This window comes from Equus caballus, chromosome 3, assembly GCF_041296265.1.
Source record: "Equus caballus isolate H_3958 breed thoroughbred chromosome 3, TB-T2T, whole genome shotgun sequence".
NCBI lineage: Eukaryota > Metazoa > Chordata > Mammalia > Perissodactyla > Equidae > Equus > Equus caballus.
The window spans coordinates 95,365,409-95,378,433 of NC_091686.1; the positions used below are offsets into that span (position 1 = coordinate 95,365,409).

The 13,025-nt window shown below is 40.9% G+C and overlaps 1 protein-coding gene across 10 annotated transcripts in view; it reads right to left on the bottom strand.

Annotated features, from left to right (window-relative positions):
* The window catches only part of C3H4orf19 (chromosome 3 C4orf19 homolog), an 84,980-nt gene that overhangs the window by 35,680 nt on the left and 36,275 nt on the right, over window positions 1–13,025 (bottom strand). The window contains exon 1 of one of the 10 annotated variants that reach the window (XM_070264006.1): window positions 12,012–12,159. The exons of 7 other annotated variants lie outside the window; for them this stretch is intronic. The gene's annotated coding sequence lies outside the window, so the exon portion shown is untranslated. Of the gene's footprint in view, window positions 1–11,982; window positions 12,160–13,025 lie in introns of those variants that run through there. 2 more of the 10 variants (XM_070264012.1, XM_070264011.1) reach the window with 2 other exon arrangements.

The window sequence follows — 13,025 nt, forward strand, 5'->3', positions numbered from 1 at the left end:
CCTAGGCCTCTTTAGATCCTTTATCTCCTATTATTATTTTTTTCTTAAAGCAGACATTTAACAAAACAAAGCAAAACAATACAAATATAAATATATTATTTTTTAAATATGTGGAACAGGGCTAATAATACCTGTCTTATAGGCTCGTTGTATTAAATGAACTAAAGGATTTAGTCCCTGGAACGTGTCTAGCGCACTGCCTGGGTACACACAGTAGTGGCTGTTGTATGTATCACACCGCAGCCTTCTCTCCTTTCAAATCAACTCAAGGTTAACTGGGGGGCCACAGACAAAACACCTATGAAGAGGCCAGTGCCCCCTTGCCTTCCAAATGGACAGGTAAACAGGCTGAAGTGATTCCATTTGTCTCCCTCCAGGACACAGCATTTTCTTCCAAGAACAAAAAGATTGGCCCACTTGTGACAGTTATTAACCAGATCAAATCTCAAGGAAGTCAGAGATTCTAAGACCTTACTTGCCCTTTTATTTTACACACATTTATAAACCCTTTTCTTTATTCTGGATTTCAGGGACACCAAGGATTAATTGACAAGCCACGGGCCATTTCAGGAAATATTAAGTGTTTCAGGTACAGAAGGTGTAATAGAGCCACCAGGAGTCCAGCCCAGAAGATATTTACAGCATCAATAGTACATGATCGCATGGTTGGATAGAAAACACAAAGGAAAAAATACATGAGTCTCAAAGTTAGGAATACTAAAAGAAAAGAATTAATGGTTAAAATCGAACATACCTAGATCTATAATAAATATATTTATGTGGCACATTATTGAAGACAATTCGACATGAGTTACCAGGGAAATCACAGAATTTAGACTAGAAACACTGTAAGATATAAGGACTTTAGGTAATGTATTGTTAAATTTAGCATCACTCCAATTCAGAGATTTGAGTTCAAGCCGCTATATCATCATATGTAATGAAAACTCAAGCTAGATTCCTGGGCAGAAAGTAGTCTAAATTGAAAAAAAGCACAAAATATGATAAACCAAATATGACTAGCTGTCAGAATTAAAATCTCAAACCGTGAATGTTGAACCAGATTACCTAAACTGAACTTTTAAAAGTAATAATAAAACATATATACGTGTGTGTACGCGTGTCTGCATGCATACATGCAAACTTCAGCTGGACAAAATAGGAGGTTTTCCTGTCCTGGTGGAGTTTACAATAATGCACACTAGGGCTGGAACTGTTCATGAGAACCGTTCCTTAAACTATAGCATTTTTAAATTTGAATACACACTTCTATACCAGTTTATGTGAATTTGGAAAAAATGCAAATTTATGGAGTCAGGGTTTCTAACACAATTGCAAACTCTTCCTTCCCTGGACTGTAGGGGGCAGATTTCCTGCCTAGGAGGAAGACTGTGGTGAATCCATACCGGCTTCTTCCTCTCGCTGGGCATTGCAGGAAGAACTGGGGTGTGTGTTTGTCCGTATTTTTTCTGAAGCATTTTCTTTCCTCACTAGGCTTTTGACCTCATCAGACCTACCCTGGAGCTATTCTGATGGTTCTTTTCCTTTCTTGGCCCCAAAGAGGCACCCCCAAAGCTCACATCCCAAGGCTAAAATCCTAGCAGGTTCCTAGAAGTTTACACAGTTGTGCAATGGTTAAAAACCAAACGGAAAACGCAGCCCTGGGCCCTCTTGGCTCGGGCATGGCTGCAGGTCGGCTGTGTGGCTGATGGCTATTGCTTAACAGAGCCAATCAGCGCTTACACATTAAATAGGAGGAGCTGTGTTCCTTTCCTCGCTGAGAACAGGAGTGAAACCGTGAAATCCCTTTAGTCAAAGCTCCTCGGCCTCAAACACCACAGTGCTTTTCAACCATCAGCATTCAAGCAGTACCTGCAATAAAACAAACCCAGTGCTAACTTCCACCTCCTGGAGTGGATGCGCGACATAGTCAAATTTGGTGGAAATGGACAAACGCAGTTTAAAAAATTCTGAAATGAAGCCAAACATCAGCATCTATATTTGTATATTATGATTTATATTTATGTTTATCCCCTGATGAAGCTTAATATATGTTGGAACCAACGTTATGAACGAACGTTAAGAAAAAACTATACAAAATATATTCCTTTTCCATCACTCATTGCAATCCTAAATTGCGCTGAATCATTTCAATTGAATCAGGCAGTTTTTTAATGTCATTAGGTTTTTAGTCCATTAAGACACTTTAGAATTTCAAAGCAAATACAGAATCCTCAGGCCTAAGCATTTTGTAAGATATTCCAATAAATTTCAATAATTAAAAAGTATTTATTTTATAACTATATGTACCTATATGTATCTAGCACTGTGCTAGTCCTTATGGAAAAATAAAAAAATATATGACACTCTCTCTAAGAACTTTATAATCTGGTTAAGAAGCCAAATCCAACACATGAAGCAATGTGATAATAACTACACGTAAAACAACACGGTACTGGGTTCCAGTGTGACCGTGGCTGTCAGTCTTCAGCTTAGCTCCGCTTGCATCCACTCTCTAGGCTAAGAAGTTGCAGGTCCCCTGTGCTTTGATGTCCTTAGTTTACGTCACCATAAACAGTATGATACAAATGTAGGTTTGGTTTATTAAACCCTAGGGGTAAGCAGAAATTTACACTTCAGGGTGATCAACTAGTATCTAAATACCAAACACAGAAGTAGTTACTAAATGCAATTGCAGCTGTCCATTGATTAAGATATGAATTAATGAATGGCAGCAATGGGTTTCCTTGGTGAAATTAGCAACTTATTAATCAGGAAAATAAATATTAGAAGTGGACACTACTTATAGGATTCGAGGTACGCAGATGGCTTCTCTAGCCCTGCATGAACAGGGAAAAAGAATGCAGAGAAGCCTGCAGTCTACAACTCTTCGGCGTGTTGCCTGAAGCTGGATTCCTGGTCCTGTGACCTGCCACTGGATTACACGACTTCTCGTGCCTGATGCTGACCATAAGAGGAACAGAATCCTGTATCTGGAGTAATGCCAGGTCTGACCCAAGTTTCTTTTCTGCAGGGTGATGGTAGGAGAACCTAAAAAGTTAGAGGATTCGGATTTCAAGCTTACAGAACAGATTGATATGCTACTGCTTTGTGCCTGTTTGCTAATGAATGTGTTTTATAAACAAAAGCGTGGAGAACTTGGTCCGAGACTTCCTTTCATTATATCCTGGCAGCGATGATGTTGGAGAGTGGCTAATTCTCACCCACCTCGAACTTCCCTGTGGCTGCCGTCATCTACACTTGATCCAATTTAGTTTGATTTTTAGATGCTGGAAAGACCTATTTTATTTTATTTATTTATTTTTTGCTGAGGAAGATTCGCCCTGAGCTAACATCCCCTGCCAGTCTTCCTCTTTCTGTATGTGAGCCACCAACCAAGCATGGGCACTAACAGACAAGTGGTGTAGGTCCACACCCGGGAACTGAGCCTGGGCTGCCAAACTGCAGCGCACTGAACTTAACCACTAGGCCACTGGGGCTGGCCCTGGAAAGACCTATTTTAACGTTAAATTTGGCCCTTACTAACTGGTTACGTGGCTGACGGTAAATCCTCTAGGTTCAGTTTTACTCCCATTAAATGAGGATAAAACAACATCTACCTCCCAGGGTTACTATAAACATTAGAAACAATTCCGGATGTAGCCCGGTTTGTGGCTCGTTCATCATTACTTTCCCTCCTCTGCATTACTGCCCCGTTGCTACCCTTTTCCTCTCCCAGAGGAAACATACAAATGAGGAGGATTGGCAACAGATGTTAGCTCAGGGTCAATCTTCCTCACCATTGCCCCCCACCAAAAAAAAGAACTCATTTCTTATTCTCAAATGGCCTCATGATGGAGATAATCTAAGGCAGGCAAAATATTTTAAAGAAGAAATGCACTTTATACTTCATTTGCTACACTTTGTCACTCTTTTTGAAATGTAAATGCTAATTTAGCTGTGAGGGAAATGCTATGGATTGAAAGTGTCCCCCGAAATTCACATGTCGAAGCACTAGCCCCAGTGTGATAGTATTTAGAGGTGGGGTCTATGGGAGGTAATTAGGCTTAGATGAGGTCATGAGGGTGGAGCCCCATGCTGGGATTAACGCTCTTATAAGAGGAAGAGGCCCCGGATTGCTTTCTTGCTCTGTCAGTGTATACGCACCAACGAAGGGCCATGTGAGCATACAACCAGGAAGAGGGCCCGCACCAAGAACTTGACCACGCTGAGCCTGATCTTGACTTCCAGCCTCCAGAACCATGAGATCTACCTGTTTGTTGTTTAAGCCACTCAGTCTTGGGTAATTTGCTATAGCAGCTTGAACTAAGACGGGAATGTTTTATATATGTGTAAGTAACACACAAGAGTATGTAATTTTTGTTTACTTATGGAGGAAAACACAGATAACACATAACCCTCCTTTTGGTCTTTGCTATACACTTAATGTTTGTGTCCCCCAAATTCATATCCTGAAACCTAAACCCCAATGTGATGGTATTTGGAGGTGGGACCTTTGGGAGGTGATTAGGTTATAAGGGTAGAGCCATCAAGAATGGGATTAGTGCCTTATAAGAGAGGTCCCAGACAGCTCGCTTGCCCCTTTTGTCATGTGAGGACACTCGGGAAAAATGGCCACCCACGAACTAGGAAGTGGGTCTCACCAGACACCAAATCTCCTGGCACCCTGTGTGTTGTTTATAAGCCACTCAGTCTATGGTAGGCTGTTATAGCAGCTCAAATGGACTGAGACAACCTTACACGAACACTGACTGGCAAACTCCAATAAGTCTGCAAAGGACGGACTGTTCTTTGTGCCTGATAGGAACATAAAGCCAAAAGGGTGTCAGTGAGGTCACTGTTACTGACTGTCTGTCACTGTTAGTGACACAAATAGTAACGGTCCTTGCAGAAGAACTAGAAAATACAGATGAAGCTAAAATGTAACGAATACCATTCAAAGAGAGCCATCATTAACTTCTGGTTACCTCTAGCCGTTTTTTCTACTTAAAATAATATCATGAATATTTTCCATATCAAAATACATAAGCACTTTATAATTTTTAATGGCTAGATTATACTCCTTAGAACTGGAAACTCTGGATCATTTTTAAACGGTCCTATTAAAAGTTTAGGCCAACTGATCATCTCACAGGCAAATATGTGTTTACCTATTTCCCACAAGCAACACTGGCTATTACAGCTCCTTAAAATCTGTGATTAATTTCTAAGAAGCCGAAATTTAATGATCTGTTAGATATGTCAACAAATATTTGCTTTTAATGAAAGGAAAGGATTTTAAATGCATGACACTCGTGTATTGTTTGTTCCACTAGAGTGTGTCATGAGAATATTCAGTGTGTCTGGCCAGTGTGACTTATTCAGGACTGAGCTAATTGAACTGCTGGAGTGACTTAGGCCAGTGGGCTCCCAGATGGGGCATGCATACCTCTGGAAGTTACTAAGATGAAGCACTGGGGATTGGGAGAAAAACATTACAACTCCTACTGATATTTATCTCATCTTTTAAAAATGTCTATGTGGTGTATAATATTGTTTATAACATATTAGTATAGTAGTATATGTGTTTTATACAAACATACATAAATATAGGGTTTGTGCCAAATTTTTTACTGATAGGTTGCATGATCCAAACAATTTGGAAAATACTGATTCGCATCACTATTTCCTAAACTTGACCACACTCAAGACTCTCCTGGGCGTCTTCTTAATAAGCAGATTCTGACTCCACAGGTTTAGGATTGGCCTCAAATTCCATCTTTTCAAAACAAGCTCTCAAGTGATGCCGATGCTACTGGTCCACAGACCCCACTCAGAGGAGCAAGGATTCAGACCACTCTTCCTCCGGCCTCCACAGTACCACGTGCTCACTCAATCAGAGATCTTGTACTCAAAGACTTTCTTTGAATGAACAAGTAAAGACTGAATAAAAATTAAAGGATTGGGTTCCAACCACTTGATTTGATTATGTACATTGCTACCAAAAACTTTAAAAAGACATTTTGCATAAAACAATTCTAGAGCCAACATGGTTTGTCATAGTAACTAGAGGTTTTGTTTCAGTCTGAGCCACGATGTTTGCAAGATTTTGACTCAGCTGTAAAATGAACTCAGATCAGATAGTCAAGTCTTCCTCTGATCGAATAGTTATTAGAAAGCAAAAAAGGCAAACTTCATTTTGCTCAAATATTTTTATTTTAATCTTTTTTTAATATTTCAATTAGCCCTATATTTAGCATTAGTAAAGCACTTTACCCATGTTTAAGAGTTTTTTTTTGGGTGGGGGCAAGGAAGATTGGCCCTGAGCTAACACCTGTGTTGCCAATCTTCCTCCTTTTGCTTGAGGAAGATTAGTCCTGCGCTAACATCTGTGGCCATCCTCCTCTACTTTATATGTGGGTCACTGCCATGGTGTGGCTTGAGGAGTAGTGTAGGACCACGCCTGGGATCTGAACCCGGGAACCCAGGCTGCTGGAGTGGAGCGTGAAGAACTTAACCACTACACCACTGGGCCAGCCCAACGTTTAAGAGAATTTTTTTAGACTTCTGTCTCCCTTATACAATTGCACAGTATAGTATTTTTCCAACTGAGGATGGTGAACATTAGTGGACTGGTAGCACAGTTTAGTGGGCAATCAGTATTAAAATAAAAGTAGAATAGATCAGAATGTACTGCTCGTACTACAGTCTATAGCACAAGTTTGAGACAGTCTTGTATGGTATAGTAGAAGTTAAGTACAGTGTGGCAAACTGTATTTTCTACAGAAAGTCAAACTATCTCCTATTCTACATATTCTTCCTGCAATGTGACCTGGACACTCTGCCCATTGAGTTGTGGGGTCACTGTCTCCTCCCACAATACTGTGGAACTCCGCGACTCCTTAGGCCAATAGAATACGGCAAAAGTGACACTATATGTTTTCCGAAGTTGGAAAATAAAAACGCCATGCACCTCCACCTTCTCCTCTTAGGATGCTTGCTCTTGAAACCAAGCAGTCCCTGGAGAGGACCCTGGCCCACAGTCCTGGCTGAGCTTCCAACCATCAGCAGGCACTAAACTGCCAGCGATGTGAGCCACCTTGAGAACAGCTCCTCCAACCCCTGCCGAGCTGCCTCAGCTACTGCTGTGGGGAGCAGAGACCAGACATCCCCACTGAGCCCTGCCTGAACTGCAGATTTGTGAGCAGTTGTTGTTTTTGTTTTAAAGTAACCATGTTTTGGGATGGTTTGTTATGCAACAATGGAAATCAGAACATAGAATTTTATAAATTTTGTTTCATGTGTGCACGTGTGTGTGATTTACAGTGTTGATGTAAAATGTATTTTTTTAAGTGGTGGGTCTCAGTCAAACTAATAGGACTAATACTATCACAGAATGAGAAGATTCCAGAAGTGCCACTATCTCTAGATCCAGTGAATGCTACTTTACCACCAGATATAGTCTTACAATAAATTCAAATCTCTCGAGTTAGAAATGTTCCACTTAATAGGATATATTGTATTAGCTGCTAAATATACACTTTTTAAATTTATTTTTTATTTTTTGAGGAAGATTAGCCCCGTGCTAACATCTGTGGCCATTCCTCCTCTTTTTGCTGAGGAAGACTAGCCCTGAGCTAACATCCATGCCCATCTTCCTCTACTTTATATGAGGGACGCCTGCCACAGCATAGCCTGACAAGCAGTGCCATGTCCGCACCTGGGGTCTGAACTGGCGAACTCTGGGCTGCTGAAGCAGAACACGCGAACTTAACTACTGCACCACCTGGCTGGCCCCTAAATATACACTTTTTGATTACCAGGTTCTCAACTCTGAATGTTGCTCACTGGACCCTCCCATCTCTCTCCATCTACTGCTGTCCTTAGATACAGACCATCACATTTTCTTCAAGCATCTACTCCTTGATCAGTCACCACATGGCTTCTAGTCCTACCACGGTACTAAAACTGTTTGTATGGAAGTCATTTGTGGGGGCCAGCCTGGTGGCACAGTGGTTAAGTTTGCACGTTCCAATTTGGCAGCCCAGGATTTGCTGGCCTGGATCCCGGGTGTGGACCTATGCACTGCTTGTCAAGACACGCTGTGGCAGGCGTCCCACATATAAAGTAGAGGAAGATGGGCATGGATGCTAGCTCAGGGCCAGTCTTCCTCAGCAAAAAAGAGGAGGATTGGCAGCAGATCTTAGCTTAGGGCTAGTCTTCCTCAAAAAAAAAAAAAAAGAAAAGAAAAAGTCATCTGTGATCTCAATCACCAAATCTAATGACTTGTTCTTAGTCCCCAACCTCTGTTATGGATAACGTTTGTGTTACCTCAAAAGTCATACATTGAGGCCCTAACCCTTCCTGTGGCTGTATGTGGAGATGGGGCCTCTAAGGAAGTAACTAAGGTTAAATGAGGTAATAACGGTGGGGTCCTGATCCAACAGGATTAGTGTCCTCATAAGAAGAGACCCCAGAGAGTGCACACTCACTCTCCCTCTTCCTCTCTCCAAGCACACGGCCACATGAGGACGGAGCAACAAGACAGACGTCTATAAGCCAGGAATAGAGCTCTCACCAGAAACTGAACACTCTCGGGACCTCGATCTTGGACTTTCCAGCCTTCAGAACGGTGAGAAAATAAATTCCTGTTTTTTAAGCCACCCAGTCTATGATATTTTGTTACGGCAGCACGAGCTGACTAATATAACCTCCTTGAACTCTTTCAGCAACTGCAAGCAGACAGGTGGAGCAAGCTCTGGAATTAGAGTATATTTTCGAATCTGGTGCTGGCACTGACCAGCTTATGGTGAGCATAAGGAGCTTGCTTAACATCTCAGAGTTTCCATCATCTTTGCTGTAAAATGGAAATGAGATCCATTTCAAAGTATTGCAGTGGAAATCAATGGTTTTCTGGGGAGGGTGGTTACTGCCCCACAAGGGACACTTGGAAATGTGGGAAGGGACTTGATTTTTAGTGTCTCAAAGACAGGAGGACACTAACGGCATTTAATGCTTATGTGCTGACCAAACTGTTAATGCTTTGGCCTGTCTAGCACAGCAAAGAATTTTCTTGCTCAAAATGCCAGCTGCACCCCACTGAGGAAAGAGCAGAAAAAATTACAAAGTGTCTCTTGCTGATAACAGATGCCAATACTCATTTGTTTATTTTGCTGAGGAAGATTAGCCCTGAGCTAACATGTGTTGCCAACCTTCCTCTTTTTTTTCTTGAGGAAGATTAGCCCTTAGCTAACACCTGTGCCAATCTTCCTCTACTTTATACGTGGGTTGCCACCACAACACGGCTGAAAGTGGTGTAGGTCTGCGCCCAGGATCTGAACCCACGAACCATGGCCACTAAAGTGGAGCATGATGAAATTAACCACTAGGCCACAGGGCTGGCCCCACACTTTCTTGATACTATCAGTAGTTTAAGAAGTAGTTTCTCACAACTGTAAAAATTCCTAGGGAATTTTACAAATGAAATATAGTCATAATTTAATCACCTATGTCATGACGTCTCCCTCTCAGTAGAGTGGCAGGGAAAAGAGAGGACTATCAGCTCTATAGAACCTGCCACAGGGCCATGGACAAAGCAGGGATGCAATCAACGTTTGCTGATTAAGTCTAGAATGATCGCTAAACTTAAATGCCAAGAAATGAGAGTTAAGAAAAATTTATGTTCATAGGTGAATTAGGCTTTTTTTGACAAACAATTTTAAAAATCTTACATTGGAATCCTGTAATTCATGAGTAACTAGAATGAATCATTACATGTTCTTGGACCTCTGTATGGTAATATGTTGGTAAATACCATCTTGACTTAAATATCTATTGGTAGAACACCAGGTAAAGAGAGTGGATTGAACATACTCATCAATTTTGGCCTGCTCCTGAATCTTATTAAAAGTAAAATAATTATATATGTATACATATACACATAAATACATATATACACATACATATATACCTTTTTGATAACAGAACTGGGAGAAATGACAATAACAGCATTTTGGAAGCTAGAAAGCAAGTGGATGAGGGGCCCCTCACTCAGCGGACCTGAGAAAGCTGAACTAGAAGCTGGAAGGAGACAGTTGAGTACCACCAACTGACATGCAGGATCCTCAAAAGGCTCAAGGGTTGGGTACAGCAGGTGCCTCAGGCAGAGGGAACCTTCCCCTACAGCAAGCACGTGGCTGCCAGCCCCTTCTCTACCACAGCAGAAGCCTGAAAGTTTATCCTGTAGTGAGGATGTAGAACCAGAGGGTCTCTGAATTGGGGGCTATACCAGGCACTGTTGGGGGTGGGATACTATATAAAGACAGGATATATAAATATGCTTGCAGTATACGAGATTCTCTACTCTACTTCCCACCCTCATCTCCCAAACACTGGCAGCCAGGCCCTTACCCTCCAGACAAGAGTTTTGGGGAGTTTTCTTAGGGAACCTGACCAACCCATGAGGAAAGCCCGGAAGATGCTGGCATTGGAAGTTCCCTAACAACTGGTTCAGCCAGATCATTACAGCAAACGTCACCATCAATGAGCGTTCCCTCCCCACCCACCACGTTCCCGTTTAGAACTTCAGTTTTTAGTTCCCTACTCTTACATATGAACAGAACACTGGTATTATCAAATAGCTGAGGAAAACCCAAAAGAAGCTGGAGGGATCAGGAATTACTGAGGAAAAAGAATATTTTAAAAATTATCGTTAAAAAACTCATAGAGGTAAGAGAAATACACTGTTTCATGAAGAAACTGATGCTGTCAAAAAAAAGTCATTCTAAGAAGAAAAAAGACCTCTTAGAAATTAAAAACATGCCAGCATAAATAAAAACCTCAACTGAAAAAATCTAAGTTAAAATTGAAGAAATTAGAACAAAAAGACAAAGAAATAGATAACTGGAGAGGAAAGAGAAGACGATAATCCAGGAATTCCAAGGAGATCCAGAAAGTGAAACAAAACAAAACCACCACAGAAGAAGAAAATGTCAACAAAATAATTCAAGAAAATTCCTCAAAACTGGAGCATAGATTTTCTAGATTAAAGGGTCCACTGAGTGTCCAGCACAATGGATTTAAAAAAAAAATCCCACACTGAGGTATATCATTGTGAAATTTCACAAAACCAGGATAAAGAATATTTAGTCAATTTCCCGAGAAGAAAATACAGGTGTTTATAAAGGATTGGGAAATGGAATGGTGGCATACTTTTCCACAGCTATACTGGGCACACGGAGGCAATGGAGCAATGTCTTCAAAATGCTGAAGAAAAAACAAAATTGAGTGGGGCCAGCCTGTAGTGTAGTACATAACACATACACACACACACACAAGAAAAACAAATGGACAAAAGTAAACAAACAAGTAAAAAAATTATCATCTCCAGGGATAAGTTGTGCTGGTAAGAAAAAAATGGTTTAATACATGCCCCATTTCTGAATAGCATATAGAGTCATAATAACATAAACTTTGAATAGTTTTCTAATCAAAACTGAGATATAAGTATATTGTGAGGATGGGAATTGATTGCACACAGTGCGGACCAGGCAAATAAAGAGCTAAGTCCTCCTCTTGCCTAGGGGAAAGGCAACATACAATGTCCCAAACTAGACTTTTTCTTAAAAAAAAACTTTGTAGAACTGGTAGGTCCTTTAAACTGTACCCTACTATATAACTTTGATGAAAAATAAAAAAATAATTTAAAGTGTAATAGTATATAGAGAGCTAACATGTGACTGCTTTTTCAAAATAATATCTATGTGATTTTGGTAAATCATATTTTGGGTATTCACTTTCCTTTTTTATAAATTGATAGGCTTAGACTAAATTTCTAAGGTCCTTGACCTCTACATGTGTACGTTTTTATATTTCTTTGTACATGTATCTGTACTTATGAACACAGACACACAGAGATCTGATAATCAACGGTGGAACTCCTCTGATTATTTCAATCATTAAAGATTAATATGTATTACCCACATATCTACAAAGACACAATCCAATCCTACCGCACGAAGGAGAATACGGTGGAACAACCATCTACGGATTTGTAGAGAAACATCTGAGGTAGCGTTTGTGTCTTCTGCTGTCCATGTGAGAGGGGACCCAGGAAGAGACTAAAGTTCTCTGCTGTTTAGACTCTGGCCTGTGACGCACAGTGATGCTGACCTAAAAGTTAATATTTATCCATCTCAGTGAGCTAAGCTCGGCTGGAGAACTGGTGGGGTGGGGGGAGAAAGGAGAGCGCTATAAACTCTGGTAGAGATTTGTGCTAAAGTCAACGTTAATCTTGGCAGCAACACCAAGTCACTCGCATCCTCTAGCACAGGCCAAAGAAGAACATAGCTAATCCTTTAACAACACTAAAACAGGGAGGGGCAGGTATGGAGCTGTGAATCAAAGAGAAAAATGAAGATGGTCCAGTTCGAACCTCTCATTACTCCCTAGCTTTGTGACTGCAGGTAAATCACTTAATCTCTCTATGCCCTGGGTTCTTCATACATAAATTGAAGATAATAATACCTATTCCATGTGGTTGTTAGGAGAATTATATGTGCTAACCCCCATAGAGCACTGAAAACAGTGCCTTCATATACCTTCTCTAAAAACAGATGCAGAGAACATAACTGACGTGCAGGGGCCTTGGATGCATGGCACCCTCTCTCTCTGTTTTAAGATATGTAACCTGGCCTCAGAACAATAGAAGATCTAAGAGGAGAGAATTTCCCACGTCAAATTTGGTCAAGTCAATCTCAAAAAGTCAAGGAACATATTGTCCATTGGCCACAGAAATCCTGTTTGGTAAAATCTCAGGTTACGTTCATTTGCACTAACATTTCGGACCTGACACTAAAGCCTTCCTTTGATTGCCTGATGCATTTGGCACTCTGGATGTGCTGGACAAACTCTGAGGTAGCGCCAAGCCAAGGAGTCCAACAACTGGTTTAGGGACACTCTCTCATTCTTTTTTGTTATTCCAGGTCCTCAACAATATCTGGCACAAAGAGAAGGTATTCAGTCAA